The sequence below is a fragment of the Heterocephalus glaber genome, unplaced genomic scaffold (genome assembly GCF_053883595.1).
Source record: "Heterocephalus glaber isolate CG9 unplaced genomic scaffold, H.glaber_assembly_v1.0 deba00001826, whole genome shotgun sequence".
Classification (NCBI taxonomy): domain Eukaryota; kingdom Metazoa; phylum Chordata; class Mammalia; order Rodentia; family Bathyergidae; genus Heterocephalus; species Heterocephalus glaber.
In genome coordinates, this window is record NW_028258489.1 from 359616 (window position 1) to 379770 (window position 20155).

General features: G+C 38.3%; 1 pseudogene; it reads left to right on the forward strand.

Moving 5' to 3' along the window:
- Positions 1-5595: 5595 nt before the first annotated feature.
- Positions 5596-12531, forward strand: LOC101710697 (kelch repeat and BTB domain-containing protein 2 pseudogene; annotated as a pseudogene).
- The last annotated feature ends 7624 nt before the right edge of the window (positions 12532-20155 follow it).

Consider the following 20155-nt stretch of genomic DNA (forward strand, 5'->3'; position numbering starts at 1 on the left):
TGTCTTCTGATTAGTCTGGGCAGAAATCCAGTTTGTCTGCAAATAGAGTAGCTACTCCTGCTTTTTTCTGGGTTCCAGTTGCATGGAATATTGTTTTCCATCCTCTGACTTTAAGTTTATGAAATTCTTTTTTAGCTAAATGTGTGTCTTGTATGCAGCACATTGTTAAATCTTGTTTATTGATCCATTCTGTGACTCTGTTTCTTTTGATTGGTGAATTGAGGCCATTCACATTGCTCGTTATAACTGATATGTATTGACTTATCCTTGTCATATTATTTTACTGTTGTTGGTTCTCTTCCTTTCTCTTCTGTTTTATTGCTTGACTTGCCTGGTGTATTCATTCTACCGTGACTCTTGGGATTATTGTCTTCCTTCTGAACTTTCGGAGTGTTGGTTTGTTGGTCTGAATTTTGTCAGGTGTTCTTTGTCGTGGAAGTATCTTATTTCTCCATCAATTTTGAAAGATAATTTTGTGGGATGCATCAGTCTGTGTTGAATTTTGTTTTCTTTTAAGGCTTGAAATACTTCACTGCAAGCTCTCCTTGACTTAAGGGTTTGAGTTGAGAAATCTACTGTGATTCCAATGTTTTTTTGTTAAAAATAAGTGATTTATTTCTTTTCTCTAACAGCTGAAAGTATTCTGCTCTTGTTTTGAGTTTCTGGAATCTTGACTATTATATGCTTTGGTGTGGTTTTTATCTGATCATGACTATTTGGAGTTCTGTATGCCTTACTTATCTGTATCTCAAATTTTTTTTCCATGGTTGGAAATTTTTCTGCTATTACTTCTGCAAATAGGTTACTTAGGCCCTTTGTGTATCTTCTGATACTTCATTGATTCCAGTTAGTCTTATATTAGTCTTATTTGCATTGTTTAACAGCTGTTAGATTGAGTTTTTTATGGTCCCTTGCTATTTTTAAGAGGGCTTTTGTTTGATAATCACCAACCACAACCCTGTCTTCTAGATCTGATATTCTGTCTTCACATTAGTTGACTCTGCTGTATATACTTTTAGTAGAATTTTTAACCTCCTGGATTTCTATTTGAGTCTTTTTTGTGCAATCTAGTTCATTTCTATGTTGGGCATTAAAGGCTTATACGTTTTTTGTAAGCTCCCCCCTTTTATTAATCTATAGCTACTCTAGATTCACTAACCATTTCCTTCATTATGGTCATCATCTCTTTATCTCTGATTTTGCTTTTGTCCTAATATGTATTCATCTATTTTGTTACTTCTACTGCTACCATTTCATAAAATTCACTGCTATAATTTCATATTATTTTCCACCTTTAATTTCTTTTTATGTTAAATGTGTTTCTTGTATACAGCATACCATTGGGTTTTGTTTTTTGATCCAGTCTTTTGATCTTTGTCTTTTGATTGGTGAATTGAGTCCATTTACCATTGGTAGTTATAATGGATAGGTATTTACTTATTCCTGCCATTATATTATTTTCTTGTGGCTGTTTTGCTTTCTTTCCCTGTTTAATTGCTAGCTCTACCTGAGGTATTTATTTTATTGGACCTTTTGACATTCCTTCCTTGTATTCTTCAAGGTTATCCTTGAGAATTTTTTGAAATGTTGTGTTGGTGGTTATGAACTCCCTCAGGTTCTCTTTATCATGCAAATGTCATTTCTTCATCAATTTTGAAAGAAAATTTTGCAGTTTATAACAGTCTGGGTTGAAAGTTGTTTTCTCTTAGAGCTTCAAACAGTTCATTCCATCCCATCCTGGCTTTAAAGTTTGTGTTGAGAAATCTATTTTAATTGTGATGGATTTTCCTTTATAGGTGATTCATTGGTTTTCTCTAGCAGCCTTTAAGATTCTGTTCTTGGGCCGGGGATTTAGCTCAGTTGTTCTGCCGCCTGCCTCACAGGCTCAAGGTCCTGAGTTCCATCCCAGGTACCAATAAATACATAAATAAATAAGATTCTGTTCTTGTGTTATATTTCTGTTATTTTAATTATTGTGTTGCATGGAATAGCTTTTTCTGATCAAGGCTATTCAGGGTTGTATATGCCTCACTTACTTGTATGTTGGTTTCCCCCAAGTCACCACTTCCTAAACCAATTTTAGGGGAGTTAGGAGTTTTCAGAAGCATTTTATTATATTGTCTTTGCATGTTTCTGTATTTTTTGTGCTGGGGTTTATGGTTTCTTTTGCCCAGGCCCCCATTCTTTGGGAAAAAGCCTCAGTATTTTTTATGACCCAAAGACAATCTAGACATTGACATACAGAGAAAATCAATTGAAAGCAGCTGCTATGTCACCTTCACTATACTAGTAAAGTCAGCAACAACCATAGCATCAAATATCAACCGGATATTTGACAAACCCTAAGAGCCACTCATGAACTGCTCTTAACCGGAACAAAGAGGTCAAGATTTTAGTGAAGACACTTAAGTCACTCAAATATTGATCTATATTAATTCAGACAAATAATTTCTCTTGGATACATAGGCAGCAATCCAAGAGCTCAAGCATACCACTGAACTAAATGACTTCACCTTCAGGTTCACCCCCTATGAAGATTATACCCACCAGACCTGGCCTCACACAACACAGTACAGGCCCCATGATCTTCCTGGCGCAACCCTGAGCCTCCCACAGGATCGTAGGAGACCCCTATTTTAATCTCATCCTCTTCAAGCCTGTCTCCTAAGGCTGTTTCTCACCTGGTCTCTGGAGGGGTAACGTTTCAGTCCTGCAGTGAAACTCTCCTCCTGAGAGTTGATCTCATCTTCAAGCAGGTCAGTCCTTCGCTTGACACTTCTGGTGCCCTGGACTGTGAAGAACCCAGGAGCAGAGCTGACTCGGACTTAGTACTTTGACAACTCTCCTCCTGGAGCTGGTAGTGGCATCACTAGGGGCAGGGGATGCAGGTCCTCTGTCCACCTGCCTCTCATGTGGATCTCACAGGTCTGGCAGGCACCAGCATGGGAGGGAAAAGGTCCTCTGTCCTCTCGCCTCCTGAATGGGTTGTGCAGGAGGACTTCACACTATTGATTACATGCCTCTTTTTTGTATAAACTCAAACTTTTTTGGTACCGGAGATTGAACTCAGGGCTTTCTTACTAAACTACATCCCCAGCTTTTTATTTTTTTTACTTTGAAATGGGGCTTTCTGAGTGACTAAATTGCCCAGGCTGAGCTTGAACTTGCAACCTTCCTGCCTGTGCCGCCCAGAGTGATGGGATTATAGGTATGCACCACATCTAGTTATAGATTCAATCTTACTCTTCCACTGATTTTTCTTATCAGCCATAGGCTTTTACATATTCTTAATACTTTCTCATTATAAGGAAAGAAAGAAGGTAGGAAAGAAGGAAGGAAGAAAGAAAGGGAGAAAAACTCTTCATTCCATTTTGTTCTAGCTAGCTCTTCCTTTTCATAGCCCAAATTCTCACTGTCTACATTTCTTCTCCCACTAATTCCTAACTAGTTAGAAAAAAATTCATTGACATGTAACACATATATGTTAAAGTACACTAATCTTACATGTAGAGCTTAGTGAAGATTTACATATTTACACCCCAGATAGCTACTACCCAGTCAAGGCCGACCTCGAAGTCATAATTCACTAGTCTTGTCTCCAAGTGCTGAGATTATAGGCTTGGCTCGTGTCTGGCCCAGGTCTGTCCTCATTTCTTTTCAACTGCATAGCACTTTATTATGCAGTTATGTAATCATTTATCAATAATCTGAGGATGGACATTTAGATTGATCTAGACTTTTTCTATTACAAATAGTGATTCCCACTAGCACTTTATGAGAGTGCCTTTTTCCACAGACTTGCTAATAACAGGTGAATGAACTTATAGTTTTATATGCATTTTTTTCTTCTCTTGCAGCTCAATTGAGCTGTAACTGACATGTAATCTATGGTCAGAATTTGGTGTGTTTTCTCATATGTATAGAATTATAAAAGCCACCAGTTATAATCAAGAAAATAAACATATTTATCAGTCCCAAAGCATCCTTATGCTATTTTGTAATTTATCATTCCTTCTACATCTTATTCCACAACATAGAAGTTCTCAGTTTTCTTCTCATTTACCCTTTTTCAAAGGCTACCTCCCAACATGACAGAATGTGTTGAAAAAGAAGGAAACAGGACAGTGTCCCCAGGGGCCAGAAAGCTAACCTTCTGCATGACAGTAAAGGGAGATCCTACTCTATGACCCATTGCAGTCTAGGCTGATGGCACCAGGGTACAGGGAAAGATTGAAATTAGTATGAAGTTTGTGTTGCAAATGTTAGGAGTGGAAATTTAGAAACATGAAAAGAGTTTATGGCTGAAAAACCAAACAAATAATAAGGTAATAAGGATGGAAATAATGATCATAGCCCAAATGCTCCAACAATGAATCACTTCTATGTTGTTACTGTAAATATTGAAGTTGATCTAACCAAAATTATGGTATGACTTTCTCAGGAGTGGAAGAATAGGCAGAGGCAGTACATGTGGTAGAGGCCAAAGGAAGCTAAACTCTGATCTTCCCACAGGGCAAACTGAAGGACCATATAGCTGAAAGGTCATCAAGCAGTAGAAGAATGCTATCTGCTAATTCCTACACAGCCTTGCATCCTAACTTAAGCAACATATCCTTGTGCCCGTTTTTTTTTTTAACTACTTCTGCCCGAGCCTGGTGACCCTCATTCAGGCCATCTTGTACATATTTCTGTAAGACCACCACTATACATTTTTACTTTTCCTCATACTCATAAGATTTTGAGATACTTGATGGAAATATAGTATTTTTTAATCCCTTAGTCTGACAGGAAGTACTCAATAAATGTTTGCTGAGTTAACAAGCAGTATTGTAGAACAATGCAAAAACAAAACTTCCAAAGTCTAGGTTAAATTAAAAGATATTTAAAGAGCCTATTAATAATCACACCATGGCAGCTGGGCGCAGTGGCACATGCCTGTAATCCCCTCTAGTTGGGAGGCTGAGACAGGAAGAGAAGGATTGCAAGTTTGAGGCCAGCTTGGACAGCATAGTGAGAGTTTAGATAGCTATAAACATGATATAAGTCATATATGCATAAAAAGAATCATAATATATCAAAATCAAATTACAATGATATCTCCTTAGATTTATAAAAGTTGTAGTTGACCTTAAAATTTTGTCAATATATTACAGGCTATCAATAAGGGCTGTGGGAGATTAAAAGGGAAATGAAGCTCTCTCAGACATCTTGGACTTAAAGCTGAATGTAATAACTGTTTAGACCTTGAGACTTTAAAGAAGGGGCTATCATTTTTATTTGCATAAAGATAATTTAATGTTGTTAGAGTGAGAACGCTTTTGAGATTGTGATTATGTGTGGAAAAGTTGACAGTAGGCAGTGATATGCTGATATAATGACAATAATAACTTTAATATTTAACACTTCCTGAGCATTTGCTGTGCTTTTTACACTGATTAACTCATTTAACTCTCATAACAGTAGTATAAGAATGGAGCAACTATAATCTCCACTTACAGGTGAGATTCAGGCTCTCAGAGTCTGAGCACCATGGCCACAGCACAGAGCATTTGTACCCCGGCATTCAGTGTGTAGGGACTGCTGTGGTCTGATGTGATGTCCTCTGGCGTGCATGGTCCCCAGTGCAATGGTGTTAAGGCCATGGAACCTCTAAGAGTTGGCCGGTGGGAGATTATTAGGCCATTGGGAGGCACATCCTCAGAAAGGATTCATGTTCTTGGGGACTCTGGTAAGTTTCTTCCAGAGTGGGGAGTTCTGAGAGGGTAATCCTGGTTCCTGAGTTTCTCTGGCTTTTTGTCACACCAAGTACAGTAATTTCTCCCACTTGTAATGTGTACCCACCATGATGCGAGAGTGTTTCCTTTTTTCTTTTACATATGAAGAACAAATTTGGAGAATACAAATTTTTATTTTCCTATAAAACCTTTATTTTCCTATAAAACATCTATCGTCTTCTTGAATAGATGATTTTGCAGTGAGATTAAAGGCCATCAGATCTTCTGTCTTCTATATAACTTTTGTTTTTGTTTTATATGTGCCATAACCACAATGATTTACCTGAGTAATCTTGGTCACTTCTCCCTGTACAGTTTCCCCGCATACTATACATAGACAAAAACCATTAGATGGTATGTGGAACTTTACAACTGGATCCTGGTGCCAGGAATGTGCCTGACTCTTTGATAATTAATTTGAGGTAAACCAGGCACATTCTGGCTTAGATGAAGTCACTTTTGTCCTGACCACTTTTATGCACCCTTCGTTCTGACCTAAATCATGGGGATTTGCCTGGTCTTGCCACTGCCCAGAACTACATTTCTGTCAATAAGTCCTGGGTCTGCCTGCCTCTTTTCTTCAGTCTTATGGCACTTTGAGGTTAGTTGTCACACACTGGACCAGGTTGTTGTAGAACAACACACTTCTCCCCTGGGCTACCTGTGTACCTGGAAGAGTCACCTCTTCTCAGACATACACAAGCCCTATCTGAAGTCCAAGGCTCCCTGTGTTACATCATTTCTGATTAAATTTCAAAATACTTGGCAAGAATTCCTTGCTAAGTTGGTTGGAGTTGCAGCTCCTCCCTATTTTAGTGATGATGGATTGGGAATTCAGGTGTGGCTTACCTGGATGGTTCTAAGTCAGAGACTAATGAGGTTGAATCACAAGGCTTGAGAGGGGCAGGAGGCTCATGTGGCAGTCTTTCCCTCATGGTCTTTCACGGGCTGTACATTCTTTTCACACCGCACTAAACCTTAAAAAAGTTGACTACTTAGTCCGCAAGTCAGGTGTCAATATATTTTAAAGAACTGGAACCACAATTTCTGATCACAATGCAATTAAAGTTCAAAGCAATTTGTGAAAATTGACCATGAAAGTCTTATGTGAGAGCAAATTTAAAAGCACTCTTTTTTTTTTTTGGTATGAGGGATCGAACTCAGGACCTTGTGCTTGTGAGGCAGGCGGCAGAGCCACTGAGCTAAATTCCCAGCCCTAAAAGCACACTTCTAAATAATTCATAGGTTAAAGAAGAACTTCATAATGAAAAATGTTAAATATGTAGAACTGAAAAAAATTTTAAGTGTTACATGTTAAAATTTTGGTGATTTGGGTACAGTGATGCATGGAACAAGACACGTAGCCTTGTTTGCTTATTGTTAATTTATTTTGTCAACATTTTTATGTATTGATTGTGTATAACATGTTTTTTCCCATTAAGTTTATTGGTATATTTTAGGTATAAAATATAATTACATATATCATTGGGATCTTGTATCATTGCATGAATATCTTGGTTCTTATTTTTTCTTCTTCCCCTGCCCTCCCTTCACCCCCTCCACCCTTCCCTATTTGCAAAGACTTTATTTCCATTTTTTTCCTTTTCTCATATTTTTTCTATTCCCTTCTTTCCTTTCCCCTACCCCTCCCAATTTCCCTGCTCCTTTAGACTTTTACTTCCTATTACACAATGTCAATTTCACATTTTAAAAATTATAATATCAAGATCTAGGAGACATTACAACAGATTTTACAGAATTTAAAAGGATATATAAAGCATATTACAGAAATCCACTTTGAAATAAATTTGACAGCTTCTAAGAGGTAACTTGGAAGACAAATTAATGAAACTAACTCTAGAGGAAATATAAAATTTGAATAGCACCTATTAAAGAAAGTATATTCCTAGCTTGAAAGCCTACCTATATGACAACAACAGGCTCATATACATTTTAACTGATAAATTGTATCAAACATTTAAAGCAGAAAAAAAGGAACACTTCTCCCCTCATTTAGGAACTCAACATTGTGCTAATCCTAAAACTGGATAAAGATAATAGAAGAAAAAAGTATGAACATAGAAATTTGTTTAACAAAACAATTACCAGTCAGATCTGGTAGTATGTAGAAAGTGGTTTTATTGTAGGGATGGCAGTGTTGGTTCAGCATTGGAAGATCCACCCCCAAAAGTCATCATTTTAACAGAGGAAAGGAAAAAGCCCTATGATCCTGTCAGTAGTTGGAGAGAAAGTATTGGACCAAATTCTACAGCTGTTCATGGTAAAAGCTATCAGGAGACTAGAAGTAGAACAGAAATTTCTCAACCAATAAGCCATGTACTCCATACTTCAGCAAAAACGCCTTATATGAATGGAGAAGATACAATGCTTTCTACCTAAGGTGGGGAACAAGGGCAGATATACATACTCTTCATCTGTCCATTAAACTTTGAATCCTAGGCCCAAACCAAAATAGTCTGGCAATAAAGTGACACAATTAAGATAGGATTGGCAAGGTAGAAGCAAAATCTTTATATGTAGATGAAATGACCATCTACAGAGAAAATACTAAGAAATCTCTAGGAGCCCCTAGAACTTGTATTTGAATGTAGCAGGATTAGAAAACACAATGTATATATAAAAATTCAGGTCTATGTGTACTTGGTATAAATGAAGAACTGGATATTGAAATTTAAAAGTTATGTAGGAGTACAAAGGACCTAGAAAAGTTAAAAAAAAATTTTTGGGAGGTGTTTAGTACCTAATTTTAAGACTTCCTCTAAAGCTACAGTAATCAAGGCAGTGTTGGTATAAGGAAAGACATATAGATCATTGGAATAAAACAAAGAATCTAGAAATAGAACCACACATATATGGTCCACTGAGTTTTGAAAGATTATTTAACATTAGCATTTTATAGAATATAAACTCAAATCAAGGTCAGAGGAAAAGATAGTGTTTTCAGCAAATGGCACTAGAACACCTGGTATCCGTATATAAAAAATTAACCTCAACCCTTTATTTCCATACATAAAAATAACTTGAAAGGATCTATGAACCTAAACATGAAAGCCTAAAACTATAAAACTTTAAGAAGAAATTATAAAGGAAAATGTTTATGAATTTAGGGTAGGCAAGAACTTCCTAGGATACAAAAAACATGATGTATAAAAGAAAAAAATTGATAAATGAGATTCCATCAAAATTTAGAACTTTAAATGACATCGTTAAAATGAAAAGCAGTCCTTAAACAGACCATATTTACAATGCATATAACCTATGACCAGAATATATAAAGAACTCTTACAGCTCATTAATAGACAACCCAATTAAAAAGCAGACAGAAGAAGATGATAAATAGCCAGTACAGCACAAGGAAAGGTGTGCAACACTAGAATCAGAAAAATACTAATCGGTACAATAAGATTGACTTATACGCTCATTAGGGAGATGAAGTTAAAAGTTTTAAAAGCCTTTTCATGACTTTTTCTTTTTGTTGGATTCTCCCCCTTTGCATTTAATTTGTCGTGCCCAACGGATTCATTCTGCTGGGCTTCTTAGGGTTGTGATCCTCATTGTCTTTTCCTAGGGTATTGTCTAAAATTTTTTGGAGTGTTGCTTTGGTATTCATGAAGTTCTTAAGGTTCTCTTTATCATGAAAGTATCTTATTTCTCCATCCATTTTGAAAGATAGTTTTGCAGGGCACATCAGTCTGGGTTGGAGGCTGTTTTCCTTTAGGGTTTGAAATATATCACTCCAAGCTCTTCTTGCCTTGAAGGTTTGCATTGAGAAGTCTGCTGTGATTCTGATGGGCTTTCCTTTGTATGTGATTTGTTTCTTTTCTCTCACTGCTTGTAGAACTTTATTCTTCTGTTGGGTTCCTGGAATCCTAACTATTATATGCCTATGTGTAGATTTTTTTTGATCAAGGCTAGTTGGAGTCTTATATGCCTCACTTATCTGTATGTCAAGTTCTTTTCCCCTGCCTGGGAAGTTTTCTGCTATCACTTCTGTGAATAGTTTTTTTAATGTCATCTGCACTCTCTCCTGTTTCTTCATTGACTCCAGTCAGTCTTATGTTATTCTTCTTTGCATCGTCTAGCAGCTACTGGATTGCTTTCTTGTGGTCCCTTACAATTTTAAAGCAATTTTTCTTTTTCTGGTCACTAATTGCAATCCTATCTTCTATACCTGAAATTCTGTCCTCACATTGGTTCATTCTGCTGCATAGACTTTCAATGGAGTTTTTAATCTTCTGGAAATCTGTTTGTATCTGTTTTATGGATTCCATTTGTTTCCTATGTTGGGATTCCATCATGTTCCTCAGATCCTCTATTTTTTCATCTGTGTCCTCCCTAGATTTATTCATCATGTCTTCACTATAGGCACAATCTTTGCTGTTATCTGAGTAATTATTTCTGATTTCATTTTTCCCAGATCCTCTTTTGTTGCCAGTTCAGAGAGTCCAGGTGGTTGAGTATCAGATTGTTCCATCTCATTTCCCTTTGGGGTTGCTGTAGGTGATCTAGAAGTCTGTTTTTGAGGCTTGTTTACATGTCTTCTCATTTTCATGGGGGCGGGGGGCGTTGCTGCTGGCACCCGCACAGCTTACCTCCTCTGCCCTAGGAGCAGTGGAATGGTGCCGCGGACCTTCCTCCTGGGAGCTGGTAGTGGCTCACCTCCTCTGCCCTAGGAGGGGTGGAATGGCAGCAAGGGAGTCTCCTCCTGGGCACTGAGAACATGTTTTAAAATATGTATACATTGTGCTAATTTACACATTACCTCACAAACTAATCTGTGTGTGTGTGTGCATGTGTGCATGTAGACAACACTTAAAATCTACTCTCTTAAACCAGGTGAGGTGGTGCATGCCTGTAATCCCAGCTAACAGGGAGGCTGAGGCAAGAAGATCATGAGTTCCAGCCCAGTTTGAGAAATTTATCCAGGACTTGTCTTTTTAAAAATTTTACTCTCCCAGCAATTTAAAAAAACTATTATACATTGTTATTAACAATAGTCTTATGTTCTACAATAAAGAAATTTAAGTCACCACCAGCTGGGAGGGGAGCTGGTGACTGCTTTGTGGCAGGTGGTAGCAGGTGTGCGTGGGTCCCAGCCCCACTCTTCATGTGATGCTGCCACCTTGCAGACAATAATCACATATGTGTGCCCAGGAACTTGGCAGTGAGTGACAGCACCATAGAACAGCTGTATGAAACAGCTTCCTTTCTGCAGGTAGAAGATGTGTTATGGTGTTGTTGAGAATATTTGATTAAAAAAATAAATGCAGAAAATTGCGTGAGGCTGTTGGGTTTTGCTGATCTCTTCACTTGTGAAGAATTGAAGCAGAGTGCTAAAAGGATGGTGGAGCACAAGTTCACTGCTGTCTATCGCCAGGAAGCGTTCATGCAGCTGTCACATGACCTGCTGGTAGACCTTCTCGGTAGTGACAATTTAAACGTAGAAAAGGAAGAAACAGTTCGAGAAGCTGCTATGCTGTGGCTGGAGTACAACACAGAGTCACGGTCACAGTATCTGTCTTCAGTTCTTAACCAAATCCGAATCGATGCACTTTCAGAAGTAACACAGAGAGCTTGGTTTCAAGGTCTGCCACCCAATGATAAGTCTGTGGTAGTTCAAGGTCTTTATAAGTCCATGCCCAAGTTTTTCAAGCCAAGACTTGGGATGATGATTTGCACTGAAGCATCTTCAGAAAATCCTTGTAGCCTTTACTCTTCTGTCTGTTACAGCCCCCAAGCAGAAAAAGTTTACAAGCTTTACAGCCCACCGGCTGATCTGCATAAAGTTGGAATACTTGTAACCCCTGATAGTGACATCTACATAGCAGGGGGCCAAGTTCCTCTGAAAAACACAAAAACAAATCACAGTAAAACAAGTAAACTTCAGACTGCCTTCAGAACTGTGAATTGTTTTTATTGGTTTGATGTGCAGAAGAATACCGGGTTTCCAGAGACTCCAGTGCTTTTTGTCCATGTAAAGTCATCTTTGGTTTGCTGTGAAGGCTATATCTATGCAATTGGAGGTGACAGTGTAGGTGGAGAACTTAATCAGAGGACCATGGAAAGGTACGACACTGAGAAGGATGAGTGGACGATGGTAAGCCCTTTGCCTTGTGCTTGGCAGTGGAGTGCACCATTTGTGGTCCATGACTGCATTTACTTGATGACACTAAACTTCATGTACTGTTACTTTCTGAGGTCTGACTCTTGGGTAGAAATGGCCATGAGGCAGACTAACAGATCCTTTGCTTCAGCTGCAGCTTTTGGTGATAAAATTTTCTACATTGGAGGGTTACATATTGCTACCAATTCTGGCATGACTCCCCTCTGGCACTGTAGATGGGTCTTCAGTAACTGTGAAAATTTATGATGCAAATAAAAGTGAATGGAAAATGGTAGCCAATAGCCCTGCCTTTAAGACGTACTCTGACCCTTGTGTTAGAGCTGTTGTATCACAAATTCTCTTTGTGTATTTATGCGAGAAACCCACTTAAATGAGCAAGCTAAATATGTTACCTACCAGTATGATCTGGAACTTGACTAGTGGTCTCTGTGGCAGCATATATCTGAACGCGTTCCGTGGGACTTAGGGAGAGAGTTTCGATGCACTATGGGGAAACTTTATCCATCCTGCCTTGAAGAATCTCCATGGAAACCACCAATTTATCTGTTTTCACCACATGGGACAGAGGAGTTCGAACTGGATGGAGAAATGGTCACCCTTCCACCTGTATAGTTGGGGAGTTCAGGGAGCACACACCTGACTTACGTGCTTTGTCATTTCCTGTTAAAGAAGAGAGGTTATGAAAGGACTTAATAGGAGTACATAAAAGTTTGTCTTTGATAAATTTAATTTTTATGCCTTAAAAAATAAATTAAAATCATAAATGAATAATTTAGAAAAATCAAAAGGCCAAAAGTTGATATAAGCAGCAAATTAAAAAATAATAAAAGTAGGGCCACAGATTTAGCTCAGTGGCACCACGCCTGCCTTGTAACCACAAGGTCCTGAGTTTGATCCCTGGTACCATATAAATAAATAAATAAATAAATATAAAAGTAACAACAGAATAAACCCAGGAGTAGTGGAAGTATGGGAATAATGTAAATAGAGTAGAAGTTAATGAAAAGCAAAGATAAAAAGGATCAATAAATTTAAAACATTTTTTAACTAATAAAATTAACGTATCTCTGGTAGATTCCAGAGAAAGAGAGCGGGAGAACAAAATGCTACATAATCACAAATGGGACATAAAAGCAAAGACTAAAAAGAAATTAAGAAAAAGCTTTATAACAAGAAATTTTAAAACAAGTAAAAACGAACAAGTGTCTAGAAAAAGTGTAATTAATCAAAATTAATTTGAATCAAATAAGCAAACCCCTGAATATTCCTTTAAATGTATAGAATTAGTCATTTTGAATGAGATTCTTAGAAAGAAAGCAGAGCCAATGTAGTGGCACCTGCCTATATTCCAATTACAAGTGCTGGTGAGGCTGTGAAGTAAAAGGAGCTCTTCTACATTGTTGGTGGGAATGTAAACTAGTACAACCATGTGGAAGTCAGTGTGGAGAGTCCTCAAAAAACTGAACCTAGAAATTCTATTTGACCCAGCTATTCCCCTTCAAGGTATCATCCCAAAAGAGTTTTAAGACATATTACAGTGATACAGGTAATGCCCATGTTTATATATGTAATACCCATGTTTATTACAGTGATACATGCAATACCCAGTGGTACATGTAATACCCGATATACATGTTTATACATGTAATACCCATGCAACATAACTCATAACAGCTAAATCTTGAAATCAACCTATATGTCCATCAACAGATAAATGCATAAAGAAAATCAGGTATTTAACACAATAGAGTGCTGCTCTGCCATAAAGAAAGTTAAACTTGAATCATTTTTTAGGAAAATGGATGTACCTCAAGACTAGAATGTGAAATGATATACATCAGACACACAAGCTTAAGTCTCTCCTGGTTTCTCTTGTATGAGAAATCCAAAGTGTAAATAAAGATCAAAATAAAAGATAGAAAATAGCAAGTAGGAAGACAGATTGTTCTCAAATGGAAAGGGGATCGAGACGTGGAGGAAAGCGAAGAAAAGTGATGGAAAAAGGAATGGAGATGTGCTGTGTACATACACCAACTCCACACAAACATACCAAAAACAGGAAGAGGGAGAAGAAGAAGGAAGAAGAAGGACCAGGAGGAGGAGGAGGAGGAGGAGGAGGAGGAGGAAGAGGGAGAGGGAGAGGGAGAGGGAGAGGGAGAAGAAAGGGAAGAAGAAAAAGAAGGGAGGGGATAAAAAAGAAATTATGAAGTGTTAGGTATTTGCACCAATTGCCCACAAGGAATGTAAACATTATGTACCACAAATGACCTGAGAAAAGAGTTTAAGGAAAGTCTGAGCAACTTAGTGAAATCTCCATCTTAAAAAAAAAACTAAAAAAAGGTTCAGATAATTTTGAGGATAAGGAGTAATAAACATTCAAAGATATCTCTGCTAAAAAAATATAGCAATCTCTTCTACACAGCTAAACAACATTCATATTTATCTTTCTAGGAGACATAAATTTCAGAAGATTGTAGTATTTTTTAAAAGTAATCAGCAAAAATACTTTATGAATTCTCAGATTAAATAGCCAATTTAAGGTAACTGTTGGGTTTATCATAGCTCTCTCTGGTTCAGCTGACATAACTGAACATAGCTCAGGTGATAAAGGTCCAAGAGAACCCTGTTTCAAATTCTCTTATTCTCTTATTCATTTATATTAACAATATAATAGATCTGGGATATAGTTCTCTTATTCATCTATAGTCATAATATAATAGATCTAGGGCTGGGGATTTAGCTTAGTGGTTCTCCCACCTGCCTTGCAAGCACAAGGTCCCAAGCTCAATCCCCAGTACCAAAACAAAACAAAACAAATAATATAATAGGTCTAGGGCATAGCTCAGTGGTCAGGTCTTACATATGTGAGGCCCAGCAGGGTGTGGGTGGATACATATAACTTCCCTCAAAACTGTATCAACCCCTTGTGAAATAGCTTAACTATTAGTATGGCAGTGCCTCTTCCTTAGAGAACACTTAACAGTAGTTTATATTAAATCTTACAACTCATGATGCTGAAAGAGCCCATTTTCTTTATGATTATTTAACAGAGGTACATAAAGCAGTGTTTAACAGACCTGAGGCCTCATTAGACCCCTTTTTTAGTGTTTAGCATTGTTATGGCTTGTACCTAGATGCTTCCCTAAAGACTCATGAGCTCATAGGTGGGGCTTTTTGGAGGTGGCTGGATCCAGGGTGTGTGAATATGGATTTGGGGTATGCGATAAATGTATTAGTCCACTGACTGGATAAGTATAGTTCTGGGTATGGCTGAATGGATTTACTAAAGACAGAAGCCCCACCCTGGGTATGGGTGGCACCAATCAATGTTTAAAAAAAATATATATATATATATAATATAATATATATATATTATATTTAAATATAATATATATATTATATATATTATATATATATATATAGTTTTGTAGCCTGGATGGAATATAAAGGGAAAGAGAGGCTTGCTGCTTGTTGCCTCCCGACTGCCCTGCCACGGACTGTTTCTCCTCTGCCGTGCTCCTCTGCCATGCCACACTACCTTGGAACCAGCTAATTATGGACTAAAACTTCTACACATCATGAGCCAAAATAAACCTCTCCTCCTTTAACTTATGGGTGTTGGATATTTTGTCCCAGCAATGAGAAAGTAACTAAGACAGGAATACTTGTGGGGCAACAGGTAAAAAATATTAAATGATTGCTTACTGATGAAAAATAGTATTGAAAAATTATGATAATTTCAGATTTCTAACAGGGCTAGTGTTGTGTGCAATTTCTGTCAAACTAGCACTGTAATGGACACCTTGAGCTGCAGCTCATATTACTGTATTTTTTCCTATTTATTTCTCAATTAGAAAACCCAAAGTCATTATTGTAGGTGCTGAGAATAACAATAGGCATTGGCTTTTCTTTCAAGTAATTCTGACTAGTGTTTGGATCCCTATGGACTGTGCATTTTTGAACAATTATACCCTTCATCTCACAACCATTTAGTAAGACTTTGCTCTTCAATTTTTTGTCCCATGTATTGGTTTTCTATTACTGCATGAGGAATGACTACAAACTGCAGCCTAAGAGACACAAATGTGTGCCCTCACAGTCTATTGTGTGAACAGTGTGTAAGGGTTTAGCCACATCCTCTGCTCAGTTTTCCCAGCCCTAAAATCAGTGTTGTCCAGCTACATCCTCATCTAGAGGCTCAAGAGGGCACATGTTTCTTGTTTGTTTGTTTGTTTGTTTGGGGTTTTTAAGACAGGGTCTTGCTACCTAGTTCAGGCTGGCCTTGAGCTCACTATGTAGCCCATGCTGGCATGAATGCACGGCAATCCTCCTGCCTCAGCCTCATGGGTGCTGAGATTATGGGTGTACACCACCATGGCCAGGGAGGGCACACGTTTCTAAACTTCTTCAGATTGATAATAGGATTGTCCCTTCCAGTTACAGGTTCCATTGATTTCCCCATTGTCTTGCTATCTGTTGGCCAGAGACTATGCTCAGGTGTTTGAGGCTACTCAGTTCCTCCCACCTCAGCACTGGGGAACCTGTCTCTCAATGAATCCCTCTCAGGCTTCAAATATTTGTCATTTGCGCTTCTACGACCAGTCAGAGGAAACTTTGATTTGAAAGAGCTGTGGCGTTAGATTGAACCCACATGGATCATGTCTCTACCCTAAAGGTCATTGAATAGCAATCCTAATTACATCTACAAAACTGTTGGGGGAAGAATACCAGGTGTGGTAGTGATGCACCCCACTAACTGCACTAACCCTGGGCTGGCCTCTGACTCACTTTGTACAGAAGAATATGTCTTGAGGCCATCAGAGACCTTGCAGCCTCCCGTTTTGCCCTTTTAGAATCTTCTGAGAATCCAGGTGGCAGCTCTGAGCAACCTTGAGCCAGCTGTGTGGAGGAGAACCAGGTGTCCCAATGAACAGCCCCCACGGCCTCCCAGCCCACAGTCAGAGCCGACTGCCAGGTGATGAAGCCCATTCTTAGGTCCAGCCCCACTCAAGCCGTACTGAGCAGCACCGCAAGGCTCAGAGCCAAGCTCTTCCAGCTGCCCCCATCCAAATAGCAGAACTGTGCGAACAAATGATTATTATTGCCTGAAAATGTGGAGGTTTTTGTTATGCAGAAGTAGTTTCAAGGCTCTCTCAGAGGTTCTAAGAGTGTAGCACAGCATGCTCATGCATGAAAGACTGAATGTGTTGGGTTAGGAGAGAGAGTAATTGGATTTTTCACTCTTTCTTTGGTCACAGTGGACTCTGGAAATGATTGATTCATTCTTGCAGCTTTTGAATGTCATTTTAAATATGTCAAAGAATACCTTTGATTGAATCCTAGAAGTCTGAAGAATCATCAGGAGTTAGTGAAAATGTAAAGTCTTAGTGACTGGGCCAATCACTAAGTATCAACTGTATACAATTCAGTCTTCCTAGAAGTCCTGATGTTTTCCCCTTAACATTAAAATTTTGAGTAGTTGAGTCTGAAGTTAGCTTTGGGCAGTCTTCAGACATGCCTTATGTTCCTCCTGGGATTTCCTTGGATGTCACCCCAGCACCTTATTCTACTGTAGGCACAGCCAAATTCATCCAGTTCTATGGTGGTCCACATGGTTCTATTACCTACGTCTAACAAGCCTCTCATTAGGGGTGTTGGGTTTTTCCCTTGCTGCTATTCCAGCTCCTCTTGCCACTGCTGGGCCTGGACAAATGCTATACCACATGTTGTGGGAGCCACCTTCCTAAGAGGTCACAAACAGTCATGGGTTAGTTAGGGTTCTCAGGAGAAATAAAATTCATAGATGGTTGTCTGTGTCTGTATCTGTTTGTTTTGTTTTGTTTTTTTGGTAACGGGGATCAAATGTCTATGTTTATATCTAAGTCTATGTCTGTGCCTGTATCTGTCACCTGTTTAGAGAGGTTTGCATCCCCAGTCCTTTCTTTATTTTTTATTTTGAGGCCGGCTCTCACAAATGCCTAAGTTGCCCAGGCTGGCCTCAAACTCACAATCCTTCTGCCACAACCTTCCAGAGTGCTGGGTTTACAGAAATGTGCCACCATACCTAGCTTGACACTTGCAGTCTTCACATTGGTCTTTTTGGCCATTACCAGTATAATTTAATAAATATACACGAATTGACATTTTGTATATTTGAAATACTTAAGATTTTTATAACAAAACCTCATGTGAGTATCTGTCCTGTCAACAGCTCATGTACTTCAGTATGGAAAAGTAGATTCTTAAAGTTACTATTCATTTCTTTATACAACATGCTAAAAATTGTACGACTGTTAAGAAAATTGATGGTAATAGTAGGAGCCAGGCTTCTCACTGTTGGAGTGGAAGTTCACAGAGAAGCAACGGGAAGAGACTAAAATTAGAGTTAAGACATTACTATGAATTCGTGGCCTAATACAGATGTAGGCAGTTATAGATAGAAATAGAAATATGGGTGTACACAGGTTAGTATATGCATATGTATTTCCTTGAGCTACAAGTTGAGTAGGCCCAGAGACAATGATACCACAGTAATATAAGCACATCTAGCTCCCAGATTTTGTAACACCATTCTCTAATAAGAGGAATCAGGGATCCTTGAAGAAAAGGCTGATTCAAGGAGCAGGACAGAAAATATGGAAGATGGGACTGGAGTGTCTTATAGTGACAGAAGGTAAAGATGCACTAAACACACACACACACACACACACACACACAAACACACACTGCAGGTTCTGTCCAAGTGACACAGAGGCCAATGGAAATTGCTCCTAGTGGCCAAACCTAGAGTGATTTGAGCAAAAGTAAACAAACAAACAAACAAATAAATAAATGTATGTCATATAACTCAGGATAAAATAAATAGCCAAGTCTATACTGATATAAATAAATGACTGAGGGCCAGGGATTTAGCTCAGTGGTGCTGGTGCCTGCCTCCAAGCGCAAGGGCCTGAGTTTGATCCTCAGTACCAATAAATAAATAAATAAATAACCAAATAAATAAATGAGAGGACAAAGATAAATCTCCTGGGTGAAAGGATTCCAAGTTTACATAGCTGCTCTGCCTTCAAGAAGACAGGGCAGAACCCACTCCTTAAGTGTGGGCTGTGCACAGTAAAGTACAATCTAGAAAAGGGAAAATATAGTCACTCACCAGTAGAGAAACCTGAGAAACACTACTTTAGTCAGGGGGTCAAATTGAACATTAACAGTGATTAGTCACGGCGACGGTAAAATAAAAATGTCCTTTCACTTCTGTGGTTCTGTTCCTAAAACCCATCATCTTGGTCTAATTGTGAGAAAACCTCAGACAAATCCCAACTGAGGGGCCATCCAACCAGGGCACCTCAAAACTGCCCAAGCTAAGCTGTCACAACTGCAGAGAGCCCAATAAAAGGTGACTATTAAATGTGTAGGGTGTCCTGGACGGGACCATGCAAAAAATAAGGACATTAGTTAAATATAAGGAAATCTAGGTAAACTATGGACTTTATTGAAATAATATGTCAATATTGGCTCATTACTTATAATAAATGTAACTAATACAAGATATTAACAATAGGGAAAATAAGAATTCTCCTAGGGTATATGAAAACTGTGTACTACCCTCACCATTTGTAAACTGAATCTATTCTAAAAATAAAATTTATTAGAAAAATCATGACCGTATTTTGATCAGATTGACATTTTTCATAATTTCTTTTCACACGTATTGGTTGACTATCTTCTCTGTGAATAAAGCACAGTGTGCAGCAGTGTAAGGGTGCAACTTCTTTGGTTTAAGTTCCATCCTTGTGACATGCGTGTCTCATGCTTTGTCAGCACTAATCTCAGCATAGCTTTTCCTGTTAACTTCATGACTTACCATGACAAGCCAAACCAATGATTACCATGAATTTTTAGGGGAGAAGAAGACAAAGTTGTCTAGCACTTCTCAGTCATTTATTATGTTGCAATATGCACAAGCGGTACCAACTGCTCTTCTCCCTTGTCTATCCTTAGGGTTATGTTCTTCAATCAAATCCCTGATTAAAGGATTTCTGCCGGTAGTTTCTATCTTTTCTGTGAATGGGATTCTTAGTATTTACTTTGAAACCATTGTTCAGCAATGTCATGACATGTATCTACTTATAGCAATGAGTCTTATGAATCATAGTCATTGTTTCAATCTGGCAGCAAATTTTGTTGGTTTCATATTGGAAAACATTTTTTGTTAATTTTGGGATAGAATAGATGA